Source organism: Cnephaeus nilssonii, assembly GCF_951640355.1.
Source record: "Cnephaeus nilssonii genome assembly, chromosome: 6".
Classification (NCBI taxonomy): domain Eukaryota; kingdom Metazoa; phylum Chordata; class Mammalia; order Chiroptera; family Vespertilionidae; genus Cnephaeus; species Cnephaeus nilssonii.
Window position 1 is genome coordinate 58,308,955 of NC_137077.1, and position 27,568 is coordinate 58,336,522.

The following is a 27,568-nucleotide window of genomic DNA, read 5'->3' on the forward strand; positions in this document are numbered from 1 at the left end:
AAAAATATTGCTAAGAGAATTCTTAGAGAGTTTAATGCCTATATTTTCTTCCAGGAGCTTTATGGTTTAGAGTCTTACATTTAAGTCTTCAATCCATTTTGAATTTATTATTGTATACTAGAGACCCAGTGTACGAAATTTGTGCACTGGGTGGGGGGGTGTCCCTCAGCCCAGCCTGCACCCTCTCCAATCTGGGACCCCTGTGGGATCGGGCCTAAACCGGCAGTTGGACATCCCTCTCACAATCCGGGACTGCTAGCTCCCAACTGCTCGCCTGCCTGCTTGCCTGATTACCCCTAACTGCTTTTGCCTGCCAGCCTGATCACCCCCTAACCACTCCTCTGCCAGCCTGATCGACACCTAACTGCTCCCTTGCTGGCCCGATCGCCCCCAACTGTCCTCCCCTGCCAACCTGGTTGTCCCTAACTGCCCTCCCCTGCAGGCCTGGTCCCCCCCCAACTGCCCTCCCTCTCCTGCAGGCCCGGTCGCCCCCAACTGCCCTCCCCTGCTGGCCTGATTTCCCCCAACTGCTCTCCCCTGCTGGCCATCTTGTTGTGGCCATCTTGTGATGACATGGGCGTGGCCATCTTGTGACCACATGGGGGCAGCCATCTTGTGACCACATGTGGTCGGCCATCTTGTGCAAGGGCATGACAGTCAATTTGCATATTACTTCTTTATTATATAGGATGGTGTAAGAAGGTGGTCTAGTTTCTTTTTTTAAAATATATATATATATATATCCAATTTTTCCAACACAATTTATTGAATAGTTCTTGCCCCCTTTGTCATATATTAATTGTTCATAAGGCATGGGTTTATTTCTGAGCCCTCTCTTCTATTCCATTAATCTGTATGTCTGTTTTCATGCCCATGCTATGCTATTTTGATTACTATAGCCTTACAGTATAATTTGATATCAGGTAGCCTGATACTGCTAACTTGGCTCTTCTTTCTCAAGATTGTTGTGGCTATTTGGGGTCTTTTGTGGTTTCATAAAAATTTTTGGATTATTTGCTCTGGTTCTGTAAAAAACATCATTGATACTTTGATAAGAATTTTATTGAATCTATAGATTGTTTTGGGAAGTATGGACATTTGAATAATGTTAATTCTTCCTATCCATGAGCACAGTATATGCTTCCATTTATTTGTATCTTCTTCAATTTCTTTTTTCAATCCCATCTAATAAAGAGGGAATATGCTAATTGACCCTCACATCATTGCAAAGATGGTGGCGCCCACAGCCAATAAGGAGGGAATATGCTAATTGACTGCCCCGCCCTCAAAGATGGCGGTGCCCACAGCCAATAAGGAGGGAATATGCTAATTGACTGCCCCGCCCTCAAAGATGGTGGCGCCCATGCACCAAGGCCAGGCCTGCCCCCAGGAGTCCCCCAGTCCCCTCAGCCCCCCAGCTGCCCAGCCAATGCCCGAGGCACAGGCAAGCCTCAGATGGTGGCTGCCCAGCCGCCCAGGGCCACCCGAGGCTCAGGTAACCAGGGACGGCCGAGGCTTGCACTGCCGGCAGTGGCAGCAGCAGAGGTGTGATGAGGCATCGCCTTCCCCTGATCGCCGGGTTGCCTCCCGCCCCTGAGGGCTCCCAGACTGTGAGAGGGGGCAGGCTGGGCTGAGGGACCTCCCCTACAGTGCATGAATTTTCATGCACCAGGCCTCTAGTGTTTTATAATTTTAAAAGCACAGGTCTGTTGCCCTAGCCAGTTTGGCTCAGTAAATAGAGCACCAGCCCTCAGACTAAAGGGTCCGGGTTCGATTCTGGTCAAGAGCACATACCTCAGTTGCAGGCTCTATCCCTGGCCCTGGTCAGGGCGCCTGCAGAGGCAACTGATCAATGTGTATCTCTCACATCAATGTTTCTCTCTCTGTCTCTCTCCCTCCCTTTCACTCTCTCTAAAACTCAATGGAAAGATATCCTTGGGTGGGGATTAACATAAAACAAACCAAAAAAAAGTACAGTTCTGTTACCTCCTTGGTTAAATTTATTTCTAGGTATTTTTTATACAATTTTAAATGGGATTGTTTCCCCCAATAAGTCTAGTACCCACTTGGCACCAAACATAGTTACTACAATATTATTAACTACTAGCAGCCTGTTTGCACGAAGATTCGTGCAATAGACCTTCATTCACCTGGCTGCCTGCACCAGTTTTCTGCCGGCACCGGGGACCCAGGCCTTGGCTGTGGCCACCGCCTTCTGCCTTCTTTCAGGGTCAGGGCTTGGCCCCGGGCGGCGGCCTTGGGCTCTGCTGCACCCCAGCGTCCCTGCTACGGATCGGATCGTAGGAGCCGACCCCCGGTGGTTGCCTGCTATCCCTGCAGGCTCCCCGCTGGTGCCCAAGGCGGGGAAAGCCTCGGGCGGAGGCTTTCCCGGCATTGGGCTCAGCCGCACCCAGCGTCCCTGCTACAGATCTTAGGAGCCGACCCCCTGGTCGTTGCCTGCGATCCGTGCAGGCTTCCCGCTGGTGCCGGAGGCTTTCCCGGCCTTGGGCTCCGCTGCACCCCACCATCCCTGCGACGGTTTCCTGGTGGGCGTGGCTGGTGGGCGTGGCTTGTGGGTGTAGTGAAGGTACGGTCAATTTGCATATTACTCTATTATTTGGTAGGATATTTCTTATGCTATACTTTACATCCTCGTGACTTCTACATATTAACTTTAAAAAGCTAACCTACAGACTTGAAAATATTTTTAACCTATTGTGATAAGTAGATCCGAAAGAATGTGAGATGCAAACTAAAAATTCTCATTAAGTTTTAGAAAGTAGAAAAACCTAGAACAAAAGTATGGAGTACTTTTAAATCAATGACTCAGAATAGATAGATAACAGAGAAAGATCTGTTTATATGTGAACACTTGGTATATAACAGGAGTAGCATGAGGGTTTGGCAGATAAAAGATGAATTTTTTAGTAAATGGATTTGGGATAATTGGGCAAATTGACATTGGGCCCCAATCTCAGACCATTCATGAAAATCAATTCCAAGAGGATTAGAGACACAAATATTTTTTAAAATAATAAATTATTTTATCATATATTACTTGGTAATTTTCTAATATATAAGTTTAGAATCAGCTTGGCTAATTTAAAAATCTTGTTAGTATTCTGATTGGGATAACATCAAATTTATATCTTAATGATGTCAAGTCTTTCTAGTCAAGAATATACCATGCTTCTTCATTTAAATCTTTGTCTGGGAGATAGATGAAGGATAATCCCTTTTATTTGAGAACCTTAAAGATCCAAAGGGCCTGCATGAGTGTTTTCAGTTGGTCTTCTAGCCCTGAGGTCTCATGAGACTGGGAGGGGACTCTTTTGGTGTTACCTGAAACCTCCATTCCCATTTCTACTCAGCAGATCTATTTAGACCAATGTTGGTTTCAGTTTAATGTAGAGTTTTCTTGCTGCAAAGGAAACACTTGAAAATCTCCAATTTGGATCAACTCGGGGTCAAGCATTTAATGAAATGGATGCCTGAAGCAGAACTACTGACCTAAAGTCCCAGGGAGAATTAGAGACCCCCAAATTAGATCAGTCCTTGTCCTCAAACTACTGCCTCCCAGAAGATCCCAGCTCTCTGAGGGAACACTGCCAGCCACATTGTGAGAGTTGTCTGTGGCCACCATGGTGCTCTGATGGGTAGAGACCTACCCACCAGGATAGTTGTCCCCATGTCTTTTTCAGATGATAAATCAAGGAGCTTTGCAGAGCACAGAGGATGGAGTAGAGTGAGAAGTTTCAGAGGACTCAGCATTCCTTGGCTACTTCGATCCAGAGCCTCATCAGCCTGGCCCTGTCATGGGCAAACAAATTGGGTCCCCAAGGTAGGTGGTGATGATTCAGTTGACTACATTGTTAAATTAGGTGAAGATGGCAAAGGCAGTGGATGCCAAGTGTTCCTTGCTCCTATTGTTCCACTGAGAGCACTTGGAGCCCAGGCAGAACAAGAGAACCACCTTGATGAACAGCTCCTAGAAATTAGTGGTCCAGGATATGTTGAGTGGTGTTGAATGCTGGATAAATGAGGATGTAAGTAGTCATGTAGGTGGTGATTCTATATGGGAAGGCAGGTACCAGGGACACTACTGGATGCTTCTGTATTATGCCTGCCTGGGGGTCCCTCAAGATGCAGGCCTCATCCAAGAACAAGCTGGCATCATCATCACACCTGGGCTCCGGCCGCTGGAAGGCAGAGTGGACTAGAGTCATGTGAGGAGAGATTGGGGTTTGTGGCTGTAAGGAGAAAGCTCAAGGGACAGCTACCAGAATCCCTGCGCTAAGTTCCTCTCCTATGCCATCTTTCTTGGGTGGTCCATTTAAGCCCTCTTTGTGTCCTTTAATTGTATTTAAAAATAGTCTTTAAATAGATATCACATACTTTTTATTTAATATATTCTCAGGCATTCTTTATATTTTTATTGTTATTATAAATGAGATCTTTTCTTAATATCACTTAACTGGTCTTTGACCTAAACAGAGGTAAAACTAAATCTTTTAGAAGAAAACAGGAAAAAATGCTTCATGACATTGAATTTTGCAATGATTTCTTGGATATGATCCAAAAGATAAGACAATAAAAGAAAAAACAAATAAATTGAACTTGATAAAAATTTAAAACTTTTAAATACCAGTAGATGATGATGAAAGGAGACTTGACTTTGGGTGATGAACACACAATGCAATATGATGTATTATAGAATTGTATACTTGAAACTTACATAATATTAATCAATGTCACCCCAATACATTTACTAACATTAAATTTTTTTAATTTTATACATCAAAGGACACTATCAACAGAGTGAAAAAAATAATGTAAAGTGGAGTTACCACTGTGGAAAACATTATGATGATGCCTCCAAAAATAAAATACATACCATATGATCCAGCAATTCCACTCTTTGATATATATATTCAAAAGATATGAAAGCAGGGACTGGAACAGATATTTGTACACTCATGTTCACAGTAGCATTATTTACAATAACCGAAAGTTGAAAGCATATATAATAGAAAATTATTCACTCTTATAAAGGAAATTCTTATACACGCTGAAAATCAATGGGAAAAAAATCATTGGTAAGGATTAAAAATAATAAATAAATGGTTTTGGAACAATGAGTAGCCTTTTGGAAAATAAAAAATTGGGTTCATATTTCCCATCTTATAACAAGAAAAATTTCAGATTAATCAAAGAAATCATACATACAAATCATAAAAAAACTAGAAAAAATATGGAAAAAATTTTATGATCTTGAAATACGTAAATTTTAAATGTGCTATCAAATTGAAAAGACTGATTAATTTGACTACAATTATTCTTTTAAACACATAGAAAATCCCACCAAAGGTTTTTTTTAAAGAACAAAACAAGAATACAATTGCAACTTATTCATGGACAAGTGATTAATTTCCTTATATTAGTAAAAGTTTCTCCAAATCTGAATTCTAAAAATAATATGGAAAATGAGCTCTTGGAAAATAATGTGAAAAGATGCACAGACTTTCTCACAAGAAGATAAACATATATACAGATACACTAAAATACCAATTTTCACCGTTAAGTTTGGCAAAGGTCAGAGAAGTTTAACAATACATTCTTGGCTGCACATAGAGAACCAACTGTATTTCTGCATTCATGGTAATGTGTAAATGAATTTAAAATCTGTAGATGACAATTTCTCAGGTTCATGCATTTTGATTCAGCAATCCCACTTGGAACAACAGGTGGTTTCACACAACCAACATGCCCTCCATTCCCAAACAAATTATTCAGACTTTGCTTCCCAGACTATGACTATCGCCTTTGAGGAGTTTACTTCGCTGGCTCTTTCCAAGATGTTCACTGGGGCATGTTCTCTCTGATTCCTCCTACAAATAATTTTGCTTAATTTCTAAAGCCTTTGTCATCATTTTCACCTATTTTGTGGATTGCCGTTTAGCTATCTCCTGGTTTGTGTTCTTTTATTTTCTCATTCTCCTTGTTGCTTTCAGATGGTTTTTAGGAATAGAAAAGGAAAATGCTGACTATTTACCAAAAGTCCTCCTGATTCCTTTAATTCTTTAATGCCTTAGCTGCTGACATTTAAAATCCTTAATGCATCTCCTTTTCCTGTCTGACCTATAATTATCATTTGCCTTCATAGTCTTCCTACACCCATCCCTTAAATGTCATTGCATTTTAGAACTTCACATCTTTCTTTTATATACTCTCCTGAAGCAATCCCACCTCCTCACTGGACCTTAACTGTCATCATATGTTAACATCCCCCTAAATCTTTAGCATTCACCCCCATCTTGAGACTTTTACATCAGTACACCTTGTGTTACCTAAACCCTTCGAACAGTGAATATCTAAAACTAAATTTATTCCACTTGCCCTAAAAACATATTCCTCCTCTCTTATTTCCAAAATCACCAAAGTTACCCAAGGCAAAAAAATATATAGAAATCATTTTCAGTAATTTCCTTTTTTTCATTTTTCACTCACAAACAATCATAAAATGGTACAAGTCTTGCCTCCTGAACATTTCCCAAATCTGACTTTTTCACTGCATCCTTGTTACTGATGCTTAGTTCAAGCTGTTATCTTTTTAAACCTAGAATATTGCAACAGCTAAATAACTTCACTTTCTGTGTCCAGCCTTGCCTCCATCAAGGTCATCAAAGCCTTGGCAATCTATCTAAAATTCAGAACTGAGCATATCAACTCTCTGCTTACAATCCGCCAGTGGATCCCCATTGCCTTCAGGTTAAAGCCCTAGACTATTTAGCACAAAGTAAGGCTTTCATGACCCATTGCCCTCACTTCATTTTTTATTATTCCATATCTAGTACTTTGTGTTCTGGTAGTGCAGAATTTCTGGTGTTTCTCCCTCATATCACACTGTTTCTGACCTCTATCCTCTCTGCTTATCCTCCCACATTTCTTCTTCTTCTTTTAAAATAGTTTATTGATTTTTTTTTAATCCTCACCTGAGGATATTTTTCCATTGATTTTTAGAAAGAGTGGAAGAGAGAGGGAAAGACAGAGAGAAACATCAATGTGAGAGAAACACATCGATTGGTTGCCTCCTGCACAAGCCCTGACCAAGGTACATGCCCTTGACTGGAATCGAACCCAAGACTCTCGTCCACAGGCCAAAGCTCTATTCACTGAGCTAAACTGGCTAGGGCCCACATTTCTTCTTTATAAGCCTTATTGATCTTTCTAGATAAGCGTCATTCTTTATATCCTCCAAGAAGCCTTCTCTGAAACTCCTGGTGGGCATAAGTGTCCAGCCCTACTGTGTACACTTGTGCAGTTTATACACTGCACTAAAGTGCCTGGCTGAGGGGACAAGAGGGGCAGACAACTACCTGGCAGAAGGGGTACCTTTTCCTAATTTTCACAAATGTATCATAGGGGCATAGCAAGCTTCATAGGCATGTAGCCTATGTAGTTGCACAAGACCCCACACTTAGAAGGGTCCCATGCTTGGTTAATGCTCTGATGTCACATTATTTAATTCATAATAATTTTCAACATCGCCCACATTTTTATCTTGCATTGGTCCTGAATATGGACTAGCCCTTTAAGTGCTCCATCTTTTGTATCCTTATGGAATCTGTGCCTATCTTATCTTTTATCATTTTTACCATATTACATAATAATCAGTTATTTTGTGAGCAATTTTCATGTGCTGGCCACTTGTGCTAACTATTTTACCTGTGGGCTCATTTGATCATCCCAACTGCTCCCTGAGGTAGGAACTATTGCTTTCCCATTTTATAGATGATGAACCCGAGGCTTAAGAGAGATAAGTAACTTACCCAGAGTTAGACTCTAAAGTCCAATTAAATCTTTAATCCCTAAGGATTTTAATTGAAACTTCTAATTTATAAATCTGATCTTCCCACTAGATTTAGAATAGGGATTATGTTTTATTCATCATTTTGTTTAATCTTTATTGTTGAAAGTATTACCTATTTTTAGAAAAGAAAGTATTATATATTCCCCTTTTTTTCCCCCTTGACCTCTTCTAGCCTGCCCCTACCCTTTCTCCCTCCACCCCAGGCCTTCACCATCCTATTGTCTGTGTCCATTAGTTATGCATACAAGCTCCTAGATTGATCTTTCCTATCCACCTATCCTCCCCTGCCTTCCCTCTGACATGCGACAGTCTGTTCCATGCTTCTATGTCTCTGGATCTATTTTTTTCATCAGTTTATTTTGTTCATTAGATTCCATATATGAGTGAGATCATGTGATACTTATCTTTCTCTGACTGACTTATTTTTCTTTTTTTCTTTTCTTTTTTTTTTTTTTTTTTGGCTTATTTTTCTATACATATTACTCTCCAGGTCCATCCATGCTGGTTTTATTCATCTTTATAGCCCTGGCAACTAGCATTATCTGAAGATCCTAAGTACCTGTTAAATGTTTGATGATCTAAGTCCAATCTACAATGAGTTGTATTTGGAAGTTTACAGCAGAACTATAGTACATAGCGTGTGTGTGTGTGTGTGTGTGTGTGTGTGTGTGTGTGTGTGTGTGTGTGTGTGTATTGGTTATCCTGAATATGTATTTTTGGACCATTCTTACCCTGCCCCTGTATCTTCCTCTAAGCCAAATACAATAAGTCCTTGCTATCCCCACCCCCAAAAAATCCAATTCCAGTGGACAACATATAGAGAGATTTTTATGAAGCAGGAGAGCAAAACTTCTTCCAAATTCTCTTTGAAAACCTCAGAAATTTTCTCAGACCTTTTATTTCCACAGCAGCTGACCTGTCTTTTCTTTTTCTCCCTCTGTACCAATTTCAGCCATCCCTCCCTCCAGAGTCTTCTCCCTGACTATTAAATCAAATGTGGAGAGAAATTTAGCTCTTTAGGCTTCCTCATTTTCCATCCTCACTGAAGCAGATTGTATTTTCCAAAGATTGCCACCACAATACAGGGGTAGGCAAAAGTAAATTTATAGCTGTGAGTATGTGAAACAGTTTATTCTTATATTATCTATATTTAATTATTGTGTTATTTATTACTAGAGGCCCAATGCACGAATTCATGCGGGGGGGGGGGGGTGTCTGGCTGGCCCGCCCACCCTGATCGATCAGGGCTGATTGGGCTGGGCCAGCTGGGGGAAGGGATGTGGGCAGTTGGCCAGCTGGCCCCACCCCCTGGACAAATTCTTGGTTGAACTCCCGGTGGAACTCCAGGTCGAGGGGACAATTTGCATATTAGCCTTTTATTATATAGGATTATTAGCCTTCTTTTGCCCACCCCTGTATATCCCATCTCAGAAGCAGACCCCTTAAGTGTTATTGTGCTTTAGCATCTTTTGTTGATACACATCTTTATCTTGATATGCTTTTATTAAACAAACCCATGCACTCTCTGAGCCTCATCAGTATCTTAATCACCCATAGTCTGCAGCACTGATTCTCATCTTCAAACTTTTACACAAATCTTATTATGGAATGACATTGATATTCCTCTCATCAAGGAGTAACTCTTTGCCTGAATTCTGAATGGACAGTTGTAGCTACTTCAACCAATAGAGTATGGTGTGAGTGATACTATGTGACTTCCAAAATTAGATCATATAAATGATATACATTCCCACAATGCTCTCTTGAAATCCTCTCTTTGAATTCACCCACCATGCTGTGAGGAGCATAAGAAGTCCCATTGAGAAGCTATATGTAAATGGTCCATCTGACCAAGAGCCCTAACTAAAGACCCAGACAACAGCCAGTATCAATTGTTAGATACTGAGTGAGTGCATCTTCAAATGATTCTAATCCCCTGCCATTGAATTACTCAAGCCACCCCAGATGCTACCTCATGAAGCAGAAATGAGCTAACCCCACCGAAACCGGTTTGGCTCAGTGGATAGAGCGTCGGCCTGCAGACTCAAGGGTCCCAGGTTCGATTCCGGTCAAGGGCATGTACCTTGGTTGCGGGCACATCCCCAGTAGGGGGTGTGCAAGAGGCAGCTGATCGTTGTTTCTCTCTCATCGATGTTTCTAACTCTCTATCCCTCTCTCTTCCTCTCTGTAAAAAATCAATAAAATATATTTTTTTAAAAAAAAGAAAAAAGAAATGAGCTAACCCCACTGCATCCTGCCCAAATTTCATATTCATGAGTAAAATAAATGTTTGTTATTAATTTAAGTCACTAAATTTTGGGTGCTTTGTTACACAGAGAAAAATAACCAAAACAATTACCTAATGCTTGTCTCAACAACACTAAAGATCGACTCTCCATAGAAGACAAAGGATTATAAAAAGTTTCTAGTCATATATATATATATATATATATATATATATATATATATACTAATAAAGGGTAATATGCTAATTAGACCGGATAGACTGGACATCTTCCAGTAATCGGACAAAGCCACGGTGGTGGGGGCAGAGGCAGAGGTGGTTAGGGGCAATCAGGCCGGCAGGGGAGCAGTTAGGGGCGATCAGGCCAGCAGGGGAGGGCAGTTGGGAGCGGTGATCAGGCTGGCAAGGGAGGGCAATTGGGGGCAATCAGGCTGGCAGGGGAGGGCAGTTAGGGGTGATCAGGCAGGCAGGCAGAGTGGTTAGAGGTGATCAGGCAGGCAGGCAGGTGAGCGGTTAAGAGCCAGCGGTCCCAGATTACAAGAGGAATGTCCCACAGGGACCGGGCCTAAACAGGCAGTCAGACATCCCCTGAGGGGTCCCGGATTGGAGAGGATGCATGCCAGGCTGAGGAACACCGCCCCCCCATGCACGAATTTTGTGCACCTGACCTCTACTATATATATATATATATATATATATATATATATATATATATATATATACACACACATACATATATATATGTATGGCTTATTCCATAGTTTAGAATGGTGATGCTCTCATATAAGCTTTTAAGTTATTACAATATATTATTATTGCTAGTATAATTTTTAGTATTACCATTAAATACTAAGATCAAATAATGCCCTTGGGAATTATGATGAATAGATATGTGAAGTGGATAGATCTCATTTGACCATTTTATTCATATATTGGCCTCTAGAGTGAGTGACCAGAGGAGCAGCATCCATTACAGAATGTGTCATATAAAGATTTATTCTGTCTACCCATGCCACATGTTAGATAAACTCCTTGAGGAGGAATGTCTGATTTTGGTTTTGGTCTTCCTCAGCACCAAACAGTATAATAGAACTGATTCATCTCTGAGCTCAGGTGCTTCCTATGTAGCACATGATGGTGATGAAGAGCTAAGGGGTCCAGAACCAAAAGAGGTTAAAGTAGCAGTAAAGATGGAGAATGCTGATCATTGTTATTTGGTCTATAAGACTAATTTTTCTTGACTGCTAATCACAGAAAAGTATGACTATTATAGTGCCAAGCATTCCTCCAGTAGAGGCCAGACATAATTCTCAGATTCAGGAAGTTGTTCTTTGTTTGTTTGTTTGTCTGTTTGTTTTAAATATTTTTATTGATTTCAGAGAGGAAGGGAGAGGGAGAGAGAGAGAGAGAAATATCAATGATGAGAGAGAATCATTGATTGGCTGCCTCCTGCACACCCCCCACCAGGGATCGAGCCCACAACCTGGGCATGTGCCCTTGACCGGAATCAAACCCAGGACCGTTCAGTGGGCAGGCCGACACTCTTATCCACTGAGCCAAACCAGCCAGGGCAGATTCAGGAAGTTTTTAGCTTACCTCAGCCTGAGTGGGCTCACCAGGCCAAAGCCTGGTGAATAATGAATAATAAAACTATTGCTTTGCTAAGATTTGGAAACAGCCTAGGTGCCCGTCAGCAGATGACTGGATCAGAAAACTGTGGTACATCTACACAATGGAATACTATGCTGCCATAAAAAAGAAGGAATTCTCATCATTTGCAGCAACCTGGATGGAATTGGAGAACATTATGTTAAGTGAAATAAGTCAGTCAATGAAAGAAAAATACCACATGATCTCACTCATTTATGGATAATAAAGAACATTATAAAATTGAACAAAAAGATAGATACAGAGACAGTAAAGCATCAAACAAACTGTCAAATTACAGGGGGAAGGTTAGGGAGAGATGGGGGAGATAAGAGATCAATCAAAGGACTTGTATGCATGCATATAAGCATAACCAATGGACGCAAAACTCTGGGGGGTGAGGGCATATATGGGAGTGGGGTGGGGGGGGCAATGGCAAGATATGTACACATATAATACCTTAATAAAAAAAATTGGAAAAAAAAATAAAAAATAAAATGACAAAAAAAAACAAAAAACTATTGCTTTGATATATTACACCATTATTTCCTGTTTCCAATGTTGTGTAATTTTTTAGTCAGCAAATACTACTTAATAGGTTCTCTAATTATTGGGTGTGGAGATCTATAATAATTAATGGTGGCTCTAATTTGAGAGTTGTTTTCTGACACAGGAAATTAGAAATTGTAGACTGGTAAACTCTTGAAGATTTATATATTACTTATCTTTGTGTTAGAAACATTACAGCTAGGCAGACTTTTAAAATTTAACCTGTACCCTCAAACATGGAAGAATCATTAATCTGACCTGTTATTGATTACACTCTTATTATCACATCCCATAGACTTCAAATCTCAGTTTTCTCAGTTAAAAATAAGCACCTCATTGAAAGGTTTTGAATCATTCAACGTCACAAATGTTTAATGAATATCCACTTATACATAAGTCCCTGGGCTAGATGCTCTGAGAGATGTAAAATTAATAAATAAAGGCTCAGTCCTTTCAGGGATTTATAGTCTAGGGATGACAGAAATGAATAATAAGTGTAACTCCTCCATGTGGAAGAATATACTGTGTGCCATGAAAAGTTACAAATTAAGAGCTACCGAGGATCAGTGGAGGAAGAAATAATACCTGAAGAGGGCAATGGAGGCTCAAGGGGGCAAGGAGAGCTTAAGGTTTCCTTGAGATGACCAGAAACAATGAGTAGAATTTGGCTACAGAGAAGCCTGGGGGCCGAAGAGAAAAAGACTGGTGAGGACATTTCAGACCAGTGTTTTTTAATCCTCAGTGTATACTAGATCACTAGGAGAATATTTAATTCTCAACACCCACATCCGACACACACAAGCCAAGGTTGATAATCATTTTTCTATGCAGAGAGAACAACATATGTTTTTGCACAGCAAAATGATATGAAATAAAAGTACATTCTGGGAAAATGAAAGATCAGTTTTGATTTAAACAGGAAGGACATGTAAGAAAGTAATGAAATATAAACTTGTAAAGTTAAATTGGGGTCATATCATCCAGCAAACTTGCCTCAGGTTGGTAGTTGCACTGTAAGCACTTAGATTTGACCTACTTCCTGTCTCCATCTGCTGTCGCTTGGAAATACAAATGTCTCTTTATTTCAAAGACAAAGATTTGGTTTTATTTTTTTCTCTTTATTGTTTTGAGGTGATTTTTCAAAAGAAGCCAGAAATATATTTTCCATCTTGAAAAGGGATTACTCTTTTATTTATTTTTTACACTCATTTGATTTTCCAACATTAAGTTCTTATCCTTCCCATTGCAGAAATTTTATTTAGTTTATGTTTTTATTTTTCAGGTAATTTCAAGTCTAATTTAGTGATGTCTTCATCAAGTCCCTAATTTGGTTCCATCAATTGCTACCAAACTAATTATTGGGAATATGGAAGTCTAGCTTCTGGCAGAAGGAAGGCAAATGTTTCTGTTTCCCCACTTGAAATTACCTCAAGCAACAAGGAGAATAAGAAACAGAAACACAAAGTACATCTTTGCGTATACTGGGAGATGAAAAGAGAAGGAGGCTGCCTTAGTCCTCAGAACCCTAGAAATGCTCAAGAATTGGAGGCAGTGATGCAGAGAAGGGGCTATAACACAGAGATTGTTAGTAAGCATGTATAGCTAATAATTAGACCCCAAGCTCTTTCCTCAAGAAAGCCAAGGCAACTGTCCTTCCCCTTTACCTACGGGGAAATGTGTTTGTTTTCTGGAAAAACAGAGAGGTACCAATTTGAAGGTTATTAGGCAGAGGCAAAGGTGTTGAAAAGAGTTCATACTGAGCAGTGGGATCATTTTCCTCCTCTTTCCTCTGTCCAACTCCAGAAAGAAGATAGAAGGAAAGCGAAGAGGATTCTAAAAATGGTGACAAGGGAAGTTTTAAGAAAACAGTGAACATTAAAGCAGAGAATGCAACCAATTCAGATTGGTGGGACATCAGATGTGTTCATTGTTGATGTTTCCAAGGGGAAAAGTAGAACGAACAAATTGTCTTAAAGTGTAGGCCTGATGAAAATGATTTTGATATATATTTTATGGAGATTTTGGAATTATGGGGAAAATTTCACCAAAATGAGAAATCAAGCAATTATTAGCTTCAGAAAAAAGGGGTGGGGGGAGGACAAGATATGAAGTAAAAGCATAGTTTAACACTTGACTCAGTAGTGATCAATATTCACATAGTCAAAAGATGCAGACAGTAATAATCAAAACTGAGATACCAAATGGTATAGAAGAGTAGAAGGAAGAAATGAGAAGCTACAAATGAGCTAAACCAGGAAAACAGTAGATCTCTAGGATTCATAACCAAGCAATGCTAGTATGTGCATATTATATTTAATGGAAATAAATATCAGAATCAACTTTCAAAACAGTCAGAAGTGGTGGCTTCTAGGAAGAAGCAGAAGAAAGTAGAAAAAGAGACTATAATTTTTATGATATATTCTTAACAATGTCCATTGAATTTTTAAATATATATATATATATATATATATATATATATATATATATATATATACATATATATATATATATATATATATATATATATATATATATATATATATATAAAGGCAGTGACCATAATGACCAAAGTCTCCAGCAAACACCAGAAGTCAGTCCTGCAGTCAGTGCTGGGTTGCTGTAGTGACCCAGCACTGACTGCCGCCACTGTGGGTGTGGCAATCGAGCACTGACTGCTGAGGGGGCTGTGGATCAGGCCTGGAAAGAGAAGCAGAGTCTGATCCGTAGCCTCTGTGGCAGCTGTTGATCAGCCCTGGCCTCTTTCTTTCTCTCCAGTCCTGGCCAGCACCACGCCTCTCTTTCTCTCCAGGCCTCCGCAGGGGCTGCTGATCAGCCGCACCTCTCTGATCTGGCCCAGAGATAGTCCCGGAGATGCTGACTGGCATAGAAACTGGCCAATCAGAACCAAATCTGGGTGAACTGTGAAGGCAGAACCTAAGGTGGGGGCTGAGGAGGGGTTTTAAGGCAGTTGGGGGTGAGATCAGACTGGCAGGGGAGGGCAGTTGGGGTGAGATCAGGCCTGCAGGGGAGGGCAATTGGAGCGATCAGGTAGGCAGAGGCAGTTAGGGGCAATCAGGCTGGCAGGAGAGAGCAGTTGGGGGTGAGATCAGGCCAGCAGGGGAGGGCAGTTGGGGGCAACCAGGCCAGCAGGAGAGGGCAGTTGGGGGTGAGATCAGGCCAGCAGGGGAGGGAAGTTGGGGGCAACCAGGCCGGCAGGGGAGAGCAGTTGGGGGCAAGATCAGGCCAGAGGGAAGGGCAGTTAGGGGCGATCAGGCAGGCAGGCAGAGGCAGTTAGGGGTGATCAGGCAGGCAGAGAAGTTAGGGCAGATGGGGCAGGCAGGCAGAGGGGTTAGGAGCAATAAGGCAGGCAGAGGCAGTTAGGGGCAATCACGCAGGCAAGCAGGTGAGCGGTTAGGAGCCAGCAGTCCCAGATTGCGAGAGGGATGTCTGACTGCCGGTTTAGGCCCAATCCCACAGAGGGGTCCCCAATTGGAGAGGGTGCAGGCTGGGCTGAGGGAAACCCTTCCCCCATGCACGAATTTCATGCACTGGGCCACTAGTCTATCTAATAATAGGATGATATGCAAATTGGTTGGGACACCATCATGTAACAACCAATCAGCAGGCTGTGTACCCATCCCCTGCATCAGCCTGGAGATATGAGGCTCACATCCCCTCCCCCTGCGCCGGCCCGGAGACATGAGGCTCATGTCCCCACCCCTGGCAACAGGCCCCAAGATGTGAGGTTCGCGTTCCCGACCCGGGCGACGGGCCCCGGGACATAAGGCTCGTGTCCCCGCCCCCCTGCACTGGCCCAGAGGTCTGCAGGCATGCAGAGAGGCCCCTCCACCCCAGGCCCAGCCAGGGGTCCGCAGGTGCGTGGAGGTCTGCAGGCCTCCCCTGGCTCTGGCCTACCTCTTTGGGGCAATCCATCAAGGAGCCCCGGATGGGTGGGTGGGGCCTACCTCTTTGGTGTGATGGATCGTGGGGTTCCCGCACTATGACAGGGCACAGACCAGGCTGCAGGACACCCCCCCTCCCCACCGCCCCAAGTGCACGAATTTCATGCACCGGGCCACTAGTTTGAGTATAATTCCTTTGTAATAAGTAAATAAAGGACAGAGAGATTAACATGAACATGCTGTATAATTCAACATTTCTACTTCTAGATATATACTCTAGAGAAATTCTCACACATGTTTACAAGGGGATAAGTGTATGTAAGGATGTTCATTGTTTGTACTAGTAAAAGCAAAATATTGGCCAAAACGGAAATATTCATCAGAAGAAAAATAAGTAAATAAAACATGGTATGTTTAAATGACAGAATATCATAAAGCAAATAATAACAAGCCATTTTATAGACATATATATCTATCTCCACATGAAAATATCACAAAAACAACACTGATTAACACAAGCAAATGCAAAATGATATGCAGGAAAAAATCATTTAAGTAACATTTCAAACATAAAACAATACTATACTGTATATTTTGTTTGAATATCTTTTCATATGTGTAAAACCATAAAATTTGAATGAAAATATACATTAAATTTATGGGGAATGGAGACAGAAATGGTTTGCAGGGGCAAAGACTCCAACTATTCTCAATGTTTTAGTCACCATATTACAAAAATATAAAGCAAATACGACAAAATGTTAACTATTAAGGATTCTTTGTGGTCTGTTCAAAGGTGTACCAGTATGTTTTATTACTTTGTGTACTTTCCTATATTTTTTTAAATTATTTAAAAATTTAAAACTTAATTTCACACACCTGATCTGTGACTGCAAATCTACAAAGCAAAGTCTTCTAAGTCTGAGAAAATATAGTACTTTGATTGGAGTAAAGTTCACATAAATTAAAATTTACATACCCTATGTAAACATAATCTATAAGTAAAGCTCTCATCAAAAACTTTGTGTTTAAAAATAAAAAGCCATTTTCATTTAAAAGTCCTTTTAAATGAGTCACTGACCTGAAAAGTGGATAACAAATATGTGTTTTACATAAAATTATTTTGGAAAATATAGATTAAATTTTTAAGATTTTAAATAAGTTATTAAGATTTAAATACTTAAGATATTAGAAAATAAAAACACCCAAAGTTATGAAAAAATTTACATAATAAGAAAGACTATCAGTGTATTAGTTTTTCATTATATATTTTCATATAGAAACTATATTTGAATGTCAGCAGCTTAGTAATATAACTGATAAAGGAAGCATAACAAGAATATGCTTTTGTTACTTATGATGCTGGACCTGCAATGTAGCACTAGCAAATTTGACATTAAGAACTGCATAATTCCATATTTATAAATGCATATCATGTATCTTTAGGCTGGAATGAAGCCCTCTAGCCATTTCAGTTTATCAAATAAATGCAGTAAATTTTTTAAAAATATCATTCAGTTGATTAAACCAAGCAACAATATAGACCCATGATCATTTGTAAAGGCTACCGTTTATGGACTGATTATCTGTTTTATTGTGTGGTTAAATGCCAGGGACTTGAACCAGCAAAAACAAACGACGCTATGTAAATCCAGAAAACTGAGATGGTGGCTCAGTAGCAATCTTCTCTTAATCATTACAGCTATTATTTAGTATTCATTGCACATTGGCAGTAGTCTACTCATTTTATAAAATACTCTGCCTTTGCAACGGACCAGATATTGACTTTTAAAAAATCCTTCTTTTTGTTTTCTAATTTACTAATTTCTGTAGCTTATTCTGTTATACTTTATCAACATCTTAAAATGAAATTTTAGCTCGTTGATTTTCATTTTTTAAAATATGCATTTGAGACCTTAAAAGCCATTTTAGGTTCTGTTTCAGCACCAAATTGTTTTCATTGTTATTCCTTTATAATTAATATATAATTTCCAATTATGATTTATTTTAGCCATGTACTATTTAGTTTAGTTTTCAAACAGAGTATTTTGGGGCTTATTTTTCCTTGGGGTTTTTTGAAACACAGAAAACTTTTACTAACACATAATTTAGTATTTAAAATGGATAGTTATAGTAACAAAACCCTAACACATATTGCATTGGCCTTGGGAAAGGGCAGCAGGCAATGATGTAATTGCCTCAGGAGAGTAGAAAAATGGCAGCAGTTACGTAGTGGCAAAACATTTGAGAAAATTGTCATCTGCAATAATATGGAAGGCAGAACATATACTTTAAAATTTTGTGAAGTTCAACGAGGTGATTTCAAAGCAGAATGTTGAAAAGCTGGCTGCTGCTAGCTGCCTCTGAAAAGGCATAAAAAAGAGGTGACCACAAAAAGAACTGCCTCTAGATTACAAATAGAGTCAAGAAAGAATAAAGAGTCCAGAAATTCTGAAACTAGCAGGGTTAAAAATGAAACTTTGGATAAAGCAAACGAAAAAAAAAAATTGCTTATTACCAAATCCCAACATCAAAGAAAAAGCAATTTTAGGCTACTGCCAGTAACACATGACTTCAGGGTAAGGATCAAATCAAGGCTGTAACTGCAACACCCTTTGATAAAAGTGGTATTGCAGGTCAGAGTGCTATGAAAGTGACTCTGATATGGAGACTAGCCTGCAAAGGAGTGTTCTCAGGATCAACACCTGTGGAAGAAAGGTAGTAAGCAAGAACAAGCAGAGAAAGAAGGTGGGCTATAATGCATTTACAAAAAGACTTTAACCAACCCACTGAAACTAGATGGTTCCTCCAAGTCATTCCAAATCAAGGCAATGGTTTCAGGTCTTTACAACCCCACATCAACCAGTCATTACATACTGACTGCCAATTGGAAGGGAGTATGACCTAGGCATGGTGGCCCTCTGTTTGGCATATTATAAAAGATACTATGTTGTGCCACGCTCAGCATGGCCAGGAGTGAACCTGAAGGGCAGCAGTGAAGGATTAAAGAAGACAGATGAGAATAAAGCTGGGGCTAGGTGGGGCACTGCTCTCAGATGGAGAGACAGTGCCATAGCTGCAAGCCGAGTCTTTATTTTATAGCCAGATTCCACGAGGCAAAGTAAGGGCGTGGTCAAGATGTTTACAATGTTCTCACGGGTTTCAAATCTACTCAATTACATGCACCTGAACTCTATCAAGCTTTGTTTTGGCAGCACTTGCTGCACCTCCTGCAGCCTACCTCACTTAGCCACCTGGGACCACAGGTTTGGACCATAAGGTCAAGCTTACAACTATAGCCTTTGGCTATAATTGTGCTGGGAGGGCTTTGCCTTCCAAGCTTGGACTTACACGTGGCTTTGCCACAAGAGGACCGTGCCCTCTCATTAGTCCGAGGCTTGAACCTGTCCAAACGCTGTAGCCGCTCTCCACACTATGTTATGAGATAAAACCTTTGTAAGCCCTTTGATGGTGGAGCTGGGTAAGGCACTATTGGCAGGAAAAGAAAATCCATACCTATAATGTCAATTCCAATCAAAATAAGTTATTGCCTCTTCCAGAATAAGGTCCAATGTACTTAACTTGCCATCATTTGTTTCTGCTGTAGGGATGATTCCATATCATACATAGGCTCAGCGTTTAACTCTGTTCCTGACAGGTTGGGCTTTTGGCAGCAGTAATAGCTAGATCAGCCTTGGTAAATGGGAGCCCATGCTGTGGGCATCTTGTATAGCCACCATCCTTGCCACTGTGGCTATGCCATTCATGTGCCCATTGTTTCAGCTCTGGGAATAGAGGCTACTTGATACCAACTGTTGGAGTCACTCAGTTTATTTGTTCAATACCTCTTCTGTGGTGTATGCTTTATGAATGGTGTTCACATGTCACATATAAAATTCTTAACACTTTTGCACACACCCCTACAACAATTCACATAACTTTCCCTCAGATTTCCTTTCAGGTCCCTAAAAATAGTTCTCCTTTAAGGTCCCTAAACAAACTTGTTTTCCCATGCAGAGTGGATGACAAGGTGGGCCAACCAAAATCCACCTATAAATGGATCTATAGTGCAGATACCATCTCTTTTTTTATTTATTTACACCCACATGCTGAGCAGAATCACTCATAAGTAAACTTCAACTTTTCCCCTTTATTGCATAAAGGTATCCATTATATAGCCATAGGTATAAGCTTTGATAAAGAGTGTCGACTATAAGCATTATTTACTGGATCTTTTCACCTGGATAAAAGGGATCCAAGAAAGATTAATGATATAATCCAACAGAATCTTGATGCACCCAAAGTATCTGTAATTAAGTGTACAAGATGATATGACCATATCGCCAAGAGAATTATGGGTGAGGCTTTTGATATATAGTACTGATTGGAATCAAATAAATAGAAAATCCATGACTTTTTAAAAAAACTGTGCTAGCAAAAGCACTACAGGCCTGAGCTAAAAGCAAGCAAACAAACAAACAATAAAACTGAGACTCTTCAAGATATACTAAGAACCTCGGACCCCAACTTTCTACAGGCAGGAGCCAGACAATGGAAGCATCTTAGCCACTTAGAAAAGCTCTTTTCAGAAGAGGTTAAGGTGAGTGATTAAATAAATAAATAAATAAATGCTTCCTCCCCATTAGAGGGTAGAGCAAAGGGCCATGAAGAAGCATAGATTAAGCGTTTTCCAAGAAACAGAACTAATACTTCATCAAGGACATTCCACACTGCAAAGTGGGGGACTTGGAAATATTTGTCTAGCAAGATTTCAGAATTGCTGTGGACCAGTGACTCCTAAATGCATCTCATTCTCCTTTTTATTTCCTTTCTTTTTAAAAAAATATTTATTGAATTTTTTGGGGTGACATTGGTTAAATAAAATTATATAGGTTGAAAGTGTACAATTCTATAATATATCATCTGTATATTGTATTGTGTGTTCACTACCCAAAGTCAAATTTTCTTCTGTCACCATTTATCCCACCTTTATCCCCTTCCACCTCCCCCAACTCTCCTTTCCCTCTGGTAATCATCATACTGTTGTCTGTGTCTATGAGGTTTTTTGTGTTTTCTTTTTGCTTAATCCCTTCATCTTTTTTCTTAATTCCCCAAATCCTCTCACCTCTGACAGCTGTCAGTTTGTTCTCTTTATTTATGAATCTGTTTCTGTTTTGTTTATTAGTTTAGTTTGTTCATTAGATACCACATATAAGTGAAATCATGCACTATTTGTCTTTCTCTGACTGGCTTATTTGATTTAGTATAAGCTCTTCAGGTTCACCCATGCTGTCACAAAGCTAGAGTAATCATGGCAATGTAATAGGCCATAAAGAGAGACATAGCGATGAATGGAATATAATTGAAAGTCTTCACAGTTATAGTTAATCAATTTTCAAAAGGGGTGCCAAGACAAATAAATTGGGGAAAGAACAATATCTTTAATAAATAGTGCTGAAAAAACAGATTCCCATATACAAAAGAATTAAATTGAGCTTTTCTCTCATACCACGTAAAGAAATAAACTCAAAATGGATCAAAGATTAAAGATAAGATCCAAATCTATAAAACTCTGAAAATAAAACATAACTATAAGTCTTTATGATCTCAAATTAAACAACTGTGTCTGAGACATTACATCAGAAGAACAAGCAACAAAAGAAAAAAAATAGATAAAACTGGATGCCAACAAAAAAAGTGAACAGATAACTCATGGAATGGAAGAAAATTATTGGAAATCATCTATCTGATAAGGGTCTAGTATCTAAAATATAAAAACAACACTTACTACTCAATAACAAAAAGATAAATAACCCAGTAATAAAATGAGCAAAGGATCTGGATAGACATTTCACCAAAGAAGATATACAAATGAACAATAAGCAAATAAAAAGATGCTCAACATCATTAACCATCAGGGAAATGCAAATCAAAACTACAATGACATCACTTCACACAGTGGGATTCTTATAACCAAAAAGACAGAAAATAACAAGAGTTGCTGAAGATGTATATAATTCGAAACCCATGTAGACTACTAGTGGCAATGTAAAATGGTGTGGCCACTTTGGAAAACAGTCTGACAGTTCTTCAAACAATTAAACAGAGAGGGACCATTTGACCCAGTAATTCCACTATTAGGTACATACCTGAGAGATATGAAAATATACTTCAATACAAACACTTGTACATAAATGTTTATAGCAACATTATTCATAGTAGGCCAAAAGTAAAAATAAATGTCCAGCAATTTTGAATAAATTAAAGGTGATGTACCCATACAATGGGATCATTATTAATTATCATTATTCAGTAATTAAAAGAATGAAGTACTGATACACACTACAACATGGATGAACATTGAAAACAGTATGCTAAATCAAGAAGGCCAGTCAAAAGTAACACATATTGGATGATTCCATTTACATGAAGTGTCCAGAATAGGCAAATCTATAGAGACAGAAAATGTATTCATGGTTATTTGGGACTAGGGGATAAGTGGGTTGGTGTGACAGCTAAGGAATATAGGATTTTGGGGGAGGGCAATGACAATATTCTAAAACTCATTATTGTGATAGATGTGCAACTCTGTGAATATGCTGAAGGACATTAGTTTGTATACTTTAAACAAGTCAAATGTATGGTATATAAATTATATCTCAAAGTAGTTTAAGTTCATAGTGTTTGGTTGTATAACTATGTGTTTAGCTGAAACTTCCATTACTATGGAAAATAGGGGGAATATATATTTGAAGACAGAAAGACGCCTCTGCTATAGGGAGTGCTATGACTGATGGCATTGTTAGTACAGTTTCTAATTTAGTAGCTAATCATGTTACATTAAGAATGTTCAATATCATTAACATGGTGACTTATTGAATGAGTGTAATATTACAGTAAGTGCAATAAAATAAGAGTAGGCTATTTGAACCCTATAGCGCACTCTACTTGTTACTAGCTTTCTGACCTTGGTAAGTCACAACCTCGCTAAGTATTAAGTTGCTCACCCAAAAGTTAAAGATTAAACAAAATGATTGCTATAGGTTCATTGAGTCCTAAAATCATTTGATTCTGACTCTACAACTTTATCTTTTCATGGATTTTTTTCCCCTCCCCATTTGTCATTTCAATAATCAAGCACTTGTTTGGATTACTCCCTTGAGCCTCCTTCATGTATATCAACCACTTAAAATATTGTTTGAATAATATTTACTTTTCATTCTCAAATAGTTGATTTTTTAAAATAGATTTCAGAGAGGAAGGGAGAGGGAGAGAGATAGAAACATCAATGATGAGAGAATCATTGATGGACTGCCTCCTGCATGCCCCCTACTGGGGACTGGGAACCAGGGACCCTTCAGTCCACAGGCTGATGCTCTATGCACTGAGCCAAACCAGCTAAGGCTCAAATAGTTAATTTTTAATTTCTTTATCCTCTTAAAAGTTTGTCTTTTACCATTTGGGGTACTGAAAGTGAATGAGAGCTTTTTTCTCAATATTTACTATAGACTATTAGGGCTGGATTAGATATCAGGGAAACAAATACAAAGCCCTGACTTTATAAACAGGAAAATATTCAACTACAATTGTAAATAAATTAGTAAAGGCGATTCCCCGAATTATTTTGCAGTAATTTCCAAATAAGAAATCGTAGTTATGGCTAACCAAAATCCTTCAATTCCTTCTGTCTCCAATGAAGGGAACTGCATTTTTCTACATGTTTTACTCTTAAATTTAATTCTACTTTATCATTCTTAGTTTAAAAACCATCTTCATATTGCCATAGTCTGTGTTATCTCATAGTTTATTTATTCAAGACACCTTTGATTTTTGTGTTATATTCTTTCTTACCTGTCAAAATTTGAGAGTCCAAAAGAGTTAGTTTTATAAACAATACAGAGGAAACTTCTGTACTTTTTAGGAAAGTCATGTTTTCAATTCCATGGGTCCCGGGTCCCCAAGATGCCCCTTAGGCATTTGTGCTCACAGAAGAAAGACATGGGTCCAGGAAAAAAAGACCCTTTAAGCTCATTTGGGGGTAGAACAGAGGTGGTATCCACCATCACAAAAAGAATAATTACCTATGCTTACATTTAAATATATGTTGTAGTCTGGCTCTCTAAAAGTCAAGATTTCTGAGGACTACTTGACTGCATAAAATAATCTAGGGGGCTTCCAACACTGAATATTCCTAGTTCTGTCCTCCTGACTTTGATATATCACCCGAGAATGTTACATATCCCCTATGCGATGCTTATATAACTAAAGTTGGAGGATGACAGCAATCATCAAAAAAACAAAACAAAAAAACCTCTTTTTCTCTTTTCAGTGTTTTCAAAATGAAATCAAATTTTAATAATAATATTTTCTATTATGGTGAGCCTTAAATGAAGGAATAAAGACTGTGATCCTTTAAAATATAAAGTAAATAGGTTTTGATAATCTGCCAATTATTACACATTTAAATTGTCATAAATATGTGTGGTACACTATTTATACAATTATTTGATTCCCTCTGCTTAAACATTATCTCTACTTATAAAAATCTATATGCTATAGTATATGTTTGTATTATACTTATATTTGAACATTTACAGCTTAACAAATCTTAAATTAGGTGTTTTTATATAGGCAGTACATCTCTTTTAACAGAGAAATCAAGTACTTTTACTAAAAATATTTATCACTCATTGGATACACAGTTCTTAGGGGTTTTTGTGTGTGTGCATTAACTGAAATATAATTTATCTACTTTAAAAAAAGGATCCCAATGGACTATAAATGATTAATGTGGAGACTTCAAATAGAAGAAAATATTGAATATATAATCAATCCACTGATACAAGCCAGCATCTTTATTGAAGAAAGTATCATAATTTTTAAGAAGAAAAAAATCCTAGATGAAGTGATGCCAACTACAGTATGTGAGAGCTATAGGAGAGCTTGTTCATTTAATTTACCGAGTTTAAAAAATCCTAGAGGGCTGGGATAGAAGAAATTGCTCTATTAAGAACTGAGAATTGCTACTATATGTTGAACTCTATTATGAGTTTCACATTCAGGATTTCATTCTCTTTTGACCAAATCTTATAAAATTAGTCTATTATTCCCATTTTAAAGTTGAAGAAATGAAGGTTTCCAGTATCACAGAACTAGCAAATGGCAGAGTAAGACATTCAAATATAGGTCTTTCTGATTCTAAAATGTATAATCCTTCCACTATATTTTATTACATTTTCATAAACATTAATTAATTTAAATTATAGGTAGAGGTGTATTATTATTATTTCCTACATATCTCATGAATCCCTTATACTATAGAAATCAGGTCCCATGTATTACATTAGTAGCATTGGGTCACTAACAATTTCACAAATCCATAACTGACATAGTTCAAAGGAGACTTAACCCTTTGCACTCCCTTGCTTTTTTCTCGATTCCTTTATTCTACTCGGGATTTAATTTTTTAAATACCCCAGATTTTACAAAGCGCGGCAGTAGAATAAAAAACTGGAGTTTCTTTTCATACAAACTTATTTATTTGGATTTTTTATATTTCAAATTATTGATACATTCCAAGAGTAATTTTAATCTCGACAAAAGGTTAAAAAAGCATGCAAAAGGTTAAAAAAGCATGCTGTACCAGCTAACAACAAAAAAGCAATGGTAAATGTTTTTATAAAATCACTGGACTTGTTTTATCTTCATTGCTGATGTCTTCTAACAGACTTTTAATAGGGTCTGTAGTGTCCTATTGCTTAGAGATACCTGGAAAAACAACAGCATGAAAAATGTCTCATTCAATGTTTCCATCACTCCTGGAATAAAGAGGTATTCTTTAAGCTCTGCTATTATATTGTTCTAAAACTCTTTGCAAGCAGTTTAAGTCTTTTTTTTTTTTTTTTTGCTGTTTAAGCCATAATGAAGAGAAGGATTGTCTGAAAAGAAAACCTGAATAATTCAGACCTCTCTTGGGAGAAAACAAAGTTAATCTCTCTGGAATCTATATAGTTGCAGAATCACTGGATCATTACACAACTCTATACTTCACTTGGATGTGTAGATTTCCAAGATCCATGAACATAAAGAAAACATTTTATAACGCTTGCACGAAACTGATATAAGTAAAAATGATCAAAATATAAAGTTAAGATCCATATTTTTTTAATTTAATTTGTCCTTTAAAAGAGCAGCATGTTTGAAATTACTTAGCTTTCAAAAGCCCATCCATTATTAGGAAGCTTGAGAAAGGACCCAGAGGCTGCTTAATATTTTTACTTTTTTCATGAAGTTGTTCTTTATCAACCTTGCAATCTGTCAATAAACATAAACAACATGTTTAACCTTGAAATCTGTTAATAAATATAAAAAACAAATAAAGAAAATATAAAACATGTATGTTTTCCCTGCTATCATCCTTGGTTTGATCTATACCACTCTTGGTTGGAAAAGATATCCGAACTCTTTCTTAGAAAAGTTTCCCACCATACAAATATATTTCATTTTAAATATCTAGGACCCACAAATATATTGTCTATCAAGGATTTTTTTGGCTATAATTCTCAAGGTATAAGACTAATTTATTTATTAAATTCAATTTAGTTCTATCATTTAGTAAATATCTTTTATAGAGTAGACTGACGTGAACCTTCAGAGTAGTGTTAGCTTCCATAGCATTTTGCATGTGCTTCCAAAAAGAAGAATATAGTGACTCAGATTAATCAATTTGCAAAATTCATGCCCATGTTAAAAATGAAACTTTCCAGGTACTTTAGGATAAAGGATATAGTTTCATTTGTTATAATTTTGTAATTTAAATAACTTTAGTTGGGGTAGACAGTTCATCAGAGTCCCCAGAACTCATTATCATCTTACAATGGATCTGCTTCACCCATTTATGTTTAACTATATCTAACCCTTGCAGGCATTTAAGTTTCAGCCCTGGGAGAGTCTTATTTATAATGAGAAAACTAATGCTCACAGAGATTAAATAACTTGGCCAAGGTTACCCAGTTAGTGGCACAGAGCCAGAGTCAAAATCCAAGTATACTGGCCCTTTTGTACAGACATTGTATTCATTTCACGACTTTTTCTTTCTCTTATTAGGACCTAACATTTGTCTAAAATAGGGAGCTTTTTTTGTTTGTTTTTTAAGTTTCACTTACAATTTTTTATTCACATCTCAAGTTTCAAAATACCATTAACAGAATGCTGTTTGGTGTCTGCGCTACTCCCCCGCTTTCCCACTGCTTTTTGTTGTTCAGCGAGCTTGTAAACGGAGAAGGGAGTTATAAAATTACAAAAAAAGAAAAGAATGAAGGATTTAGAGTGGGAAATAAATGGGGGCGGGGGTTG